The sequence below is a fragment of the Vigna radiata genome, unplaced genomic scaffold (genome assembly GCF_000741045.1).
Source record: "Vigna radiata var. radiata cultivar VC1973A unplaced genomic scaffold, Vradiata_ver6 scaffold_216, whole genome shotgun sequence".
In the NCBI taxonomy this organism is placed as follows: Eukaryota; Viridiplantae; Streptophyta; class Magnoliopsida; order Fabales; family Fabaceae; genus Vigna; species Vigna radiata.
This window is the reverse complement of record NW_014543436.1, coordinates 5,914-11,826: the sequence shown is the minus strand read 5'-3', so window position 1 is coordinate 11,826 and position 5,913 is coordinate 5,914.

Below are 5,913 nucleotides of genomic sequence, written 5' to 3'. Positions count from 1 at the left end.
GCCCGGGCGGCCCCCCTACGATGCTTGAGCGAGAATTCACGTGGATCGGGCCCTGTTTCTGCTCTGTTTTGATTCTTTTGGACCAGGCCTCACTTTGGCACGCCTCTGACACTATTTGAAGGACCCTGGGTGATAAGCCTCTCCATTGTTGTGTTTCACGCTGGAACTCGGAAGGGAAGTAGATCCAGCAACTGGCAGCGAAACTTGATGGAACTCAGTGAATGGTTGTTGCGGCAGAGAAGGTGATGGTGTGGTCCTTAGCTCAGACAGCCTCCATTATTGGAAGAAAGCTAAGAGGTGTGAGAGAGTTTATGGAGAAGATGACTTTGGTAAGCATTTGCTCGGTAGAGATAAATTTCAGAATGTAGAAATTTCTCATATATTCCAAAGTGTTTTACAAGTGATGCTTCCATGAATTTATAGATGCATTCATGAAGCTAAGGCATGGAAATGGTGATCCGTAAATGGTGGATCAGCTGCCACGTTTTCACCCATGTGCACCATGTGAATGACTTCTAGAAAGGCTTATTAAAACATGTGAAAAATCTGAAAAATGCTACATCCGTATGTGAAGGAGAAGTTTCTAATGTAGCCCCATATCTTGATAAGAACACATCTCCTTTTATGGCAATGACCATCTTACCCTTCTCCATGCTTTGGCAATTGTGTAGTATCTCCTTGATCTCCAATTTCCCATCCAAAGATAGCAAAGAGTACTTGACCTTTTGGAGAATACTCTTCTTGAAGCTTTTTGGCCATTCCTCTTGTGATAGGTCCTATGTGTGTCATAGTGTTAGCCCCTTGTGTATCACTGGGGCTCTAGGTTTTGCATCCCTGGTAGAGAAGATCATAGCAATACACTCTTAGCCTACTCTTAATCTTCCATTCTCATTCTTTCTTCCATTGTTCATAGAGTTTCCCCATGTCTATGGGGAACTAATTTGTATTTTTTGTTGGGAATGATTTAACCTTGTAAACTCTCATCTATTTGAATTAATTCTTAATTCCATATGCTTTTTCATTAATTGTTAGAGTAATTCATCTATTTAATTCTTGCTTATACAATAGCATTATCTATGAATTGCATAAGTGTCGGAAGGTTCCTTTTAATTCAAGTTCTTGTTGAATTACTCCTAAGGGTTATATTGCTCAAGGATGAGGGTATGAGTCTTAGTCTTCTTAACCTCTTGATCTTCACATCTTTTTACCAGGAATGCTAGGAATTGTATGAACTGGTAATTAGGGACAAACTTATTTACTGAGGGATCGAGTTTAAGTGATTCAGTGAGGGACGTTGGCATTAATGCATAAAGAAGAATTCTTATATACATGAGAGGGAAATTGGTGAAGTATAACCCCAACAACATATCCATCTCATATAAGTCAAGGTACACTTGCCGATTTGCCCCAACAAGTTTTTGGCGCCGTTGTTGGGGACTCACGGTTTAAGCTATTCTATTTGTGTGATCCTTGATTAATTTTGACTTTTTTTTTTCTTTTTTTTATTTTTCCATTTTTTTATTTTTCAAATCCCTAATTTTTATTTTTCTTATTTTTGTACTAACACTCCATCTCTAGAACTTTTGTGCAGGTCTCACAATATGATCTAACAAGATGCAATTTTACCAAGGTAATTTCTACTACTGGTGGGAACATCACTCAAGAACAAAGCAAAATCAATATGAGCAAGTTGGTGGACCATTCACTGAACCACCATAAGCTAATAGTGCTACAAAGCTTGAGGAGACCCTTCAGTGGTTCATGCAGGAATCTCTCTCAATTTAGGAAAGCACTCAAGCAGCATCCGAAAGGATGGAGGTGCAGTGTAAATTCATAATTCAAGAGCTTGATAATCTTGAGAGTTATTTGAGACATGACCTTGGTAAGAAATGCATAGATGTAGTCATTGAAAGTGGCAAGGTGTCAGATGAGGAAAGAGAAAAAGAAGAAAAAAAGAAAGAGGATGAGATAAACATAGAGAGAGAAGAAGAAGAAAGTTTGAGTGAGAAAGAAAAAGAGGTAGAAAAAAAAGAAAGTGAAGGAAAAGAAAAGGACAAAGAGAGGGAGGAAAAGAATGAGGATGAGAGAAAAATAGAGAGAGAAGAAAAAGAATGTTTGAGTGAAAAAGAGAAGGATGTAGAGGAAGAAAAAGAAGGGGTTGAGAGAGAAAAGAAAAAAATTGAGAAAAGTCCTTTGTGCCCTAAGGAGTGTCCCGAGGAAAAAAAGAGAGAGGGGAAGGATGAAAGCAAAAAGAAAGCATCATATAAAAAACCCCTTCCCCACTCAAAGAAGGATCATAGGAAAAAAAGGAAAAACAATTTGAGCGTTTCATGGAAATCTTTAAGAAATTGGAGATTAAAGTTCCTATGATTGGGACACTGCAACAGGTTCCTGGTTATATTAAATTCCTAAAAAAATTCAACAAAAAGAAAAAAAAAATATCTTGAACCCAGTTCCTGATTTTTTTATCTTTTATTTGATTTGATTTGATTTTATTTTATTTTATTTTATTTGATCGTATTTGATTTGATTTGATTTGATTTTATTGTATTTCATTTTATTTTATTTTATTTATTTGATTTGATTTGATTTTGTTTTGTTTTATTTTTTAATTTTTAATTTTTATTTTTTTTTATTATTTGTGTGGTTTGGATTTGATTTTGTTTTTCTGTGTTTGACTTTTTTTTTTAGGTTATGCGCTGCTTCTGATGGCAGTACTGACAGCGTCTACTGATGGATGTTGATGAAGAATAGAAAGATTAAGATCTACTGAAGGATGTTGATGAGAAAGATTTGCATATACTGATGGATGCTGGAAGAGTTTGAGAGAGCATCTATTGATGGATGCTGCTATGGAAAAGAATGGTGACTAGACATCTACTGATGGATGTTAGATGATTAGGCATCTACTGATGGATGCCAATGAATATGAGAAAGGTTGATGTCTACTGAGGGATACCAATGAAGACAAGAAAAGTTAACATCTACTGATGGATGTTACTAATAGCATCTATTGATGGATGCTATGATGATGAACTTATTGGGTCAAGCATTAAAGAAGTGCTTGCTGGGAGGTAACCCAGTTCTCTGAACTTTTACTTTTAATTTTTGTTTTTGTTTGTGGCTTTAATTTTTGTTCTATTCCATTTCATTTTTTTTTGTGCTCTGCTTGAATGAACTGAACTGCTTTGATTCAACTGTGGCTGTTTTGTGTGATAAGTTTTGCTTTATGAGATTCTATTGTTTGATTGAAGTTGAGATGATTCATGATGTGCTATAAGTGATGAATCCCAATTTATGAGACAGGTGGTTGAGATAAAGTTTGATTGAGATACTGAGCAGGATGTTTTTCTGAATTTTGAGACTTGTGATTTTAACTGTGTGAGTTTTGAGCTTCATATTTATTTTTAAATAATTGTTATTACTTTGGAAGCATGAATGATTTTGCCCAAATTTTCTATGATTGAACTACTTGCCTCCAGGTTCCATATGATCAAGGCCATCTTTTGTTATCCCTTATTCTTTTAGCCTTCACATAATTTTTGCCCACTGAAAAGAGAACAATTTGTTATAACCTTTGAACCTTGAATCTTATGCATGTCTTGAAAAATCTTTACCTTGAGTTAAATTGAGAACATTTGATGAGGTACTGATAAAGGTTCAAGTTTGGGGTTACCAGGTAAGAACCCACTTCTCTAGGCAGTGAGCAATTGAAGAACAAAAGAAAAAGGCAAAAGAAGAGAAAAAGTGAGAAAAGAAAATTCAAAAGAAAGAAAGAGCTCACTGCAAGGGAAAGCTGGGAAAAAGAAAAAGAGTTGTTCTTGAATAGTAAATTCATAAAATGTCTCTCTTAACTCAAGGAACTTTACTGACCAGAAAAACCAATTTCCTTCTTAGCGCAGCCAAGTTACAAACCATGAAAAGCCCTTGTTGTGATAACCTGCTTGTGAGAATGTTTGATTGTGGTTAAATGAAAGGCAAAATTAATTTGTGTGACATTGTGATAGTGGAGAGAAACACCACACTATACACTTGTGTGCTGAGTGAGACACTTTTTAGTGCTTGAGTGATTTGCATTTGAGTGCTTGAGTGAAACACTTTCCTTGGTGAGGAATAGTTCTCTGAATTTTTGATTGCATCTTTGCTTGGTTGATTGATCATTCATACTAAGTTCGAATTTGTTATCAATGTTCATGCCACTTTCTAATTTACCCTAATCCTAATGTCTTGGTGAAAAGAGCATACTCCTAATCACTAGTTTACTATGTCTAGTCTCCCTAGCAATTATTCATGCATTACATTTGCACAAAAGCTTTAGGAAATTGATCATCCCATTCCTATGTCTAGGTAATATTGCTATCAAGAGAATTCTCTCATGTCTAGACCTAACTATACGTGTCCATATAGAAAGAATCAAAGATTATGTTTTTGAATAATGTCTTAAACAAAACATGAAATATAACGGAGGAAAAACTCAAACAATTGATAAACAAAACATATGAATAAAGTAAGAATTTCAATATAAGAGAGTTTCAAATAGGATTACATCGTTCTCCAACAACAAAGGAGTTTAGTTCACCATAATCATGGTGAACCTAGATGAGTTGAATGGGAAATATGGAAAAGATAACCCTAGAATTAATGGAAAATATGGAAAAGGGAAGAAGATGAGAATAAATTGATCTTTTCCTTTTATTTATGGGGGTGCAGGAAAAAAACATGGGGTTGGAGGAAGAAATTTCCTTTATTGCTTGGCTAAAATTGCTTTGAGTAAGTGAATTCTATATATTTAACAAATACAAATAAAATTCAAAATTACAGAAAAGAATAAAAGAAATATTATAATTTACAAAGTATGAGCTTAAGAAATAAAAAATATAGAAAATTTTTATAATAAGAATATCTTTTCATGATTTTTATCACTCTTCTTAAAATTATCGTTATGTATTATTCCTTATTTTCTTTTCCATTTATGTATCCATTATGATGTGAAGGATACCACTGATGAGGATCCAAAATTTGTCTGTAATTTTTTATTTACATAGGCCCATTAGTAGAAGTTTTAAGGCAAATTCTTTCTGTATCCCCATAAGTTATTCCTATGCGTACATAAATTTTAAAATCCATTCTGCCCTTCTTTTATTAAATGGCGAATGTTTATTGTTTTTATATAAATGAAATTCAAATTTTGGAGTAAAATATTATATAAAATTGATATTTGTCTCAAGTTGATGAAATTGCTGATATTGTGAAATTTGAAGATGAATTGGTTGAAGTGAGTTGTTTTAAAGATCATACAAGACATGAGGTACTTTAAAATATGTTTTTTTTGTAAAAAAAAATAGAAAAAGTGATAAAAAGACATGCTTATGTTGTAGTTTATTTTATAGGTATTTAAGATACAATATCACTTAAATGGATTTATAATTGTAATACTATGATCTAATATAAAAGCTTAACAATAAAAAATGAAACATACATGTTGTTAGGTAGCAAAAAAAAGTGAAAATATATGAGATAAAAAAGAAATTGTATATTATTATAACTAGGACGAGAAAATGTGATTGTCCATTAAAATTGCAAGATAATTTAGTGTACAATGGAGGATGGTAGATTATGAAGGTAAAATAGAAAACAGATCGTAATCTAGTGTGTTTATGGTCTTCACAAGGCTTGTACTTACCATATCATGGGTCAAACCATTAAGTTGCACCTAAACGATATTGATAGTGAATATATAACACCTAGTTATATATTGCCTACCATAAGAATAACTTTCCTTATAACTAAGAATCAAATGATGCGGAAACACAAATAACTAGAATTATAAATGATGTTGTAGAGCAATAATAACTAATTATTAAGTCTAGAGATTTAAATCAATAATGCGGGAGCACAAATTTATTTATCTTA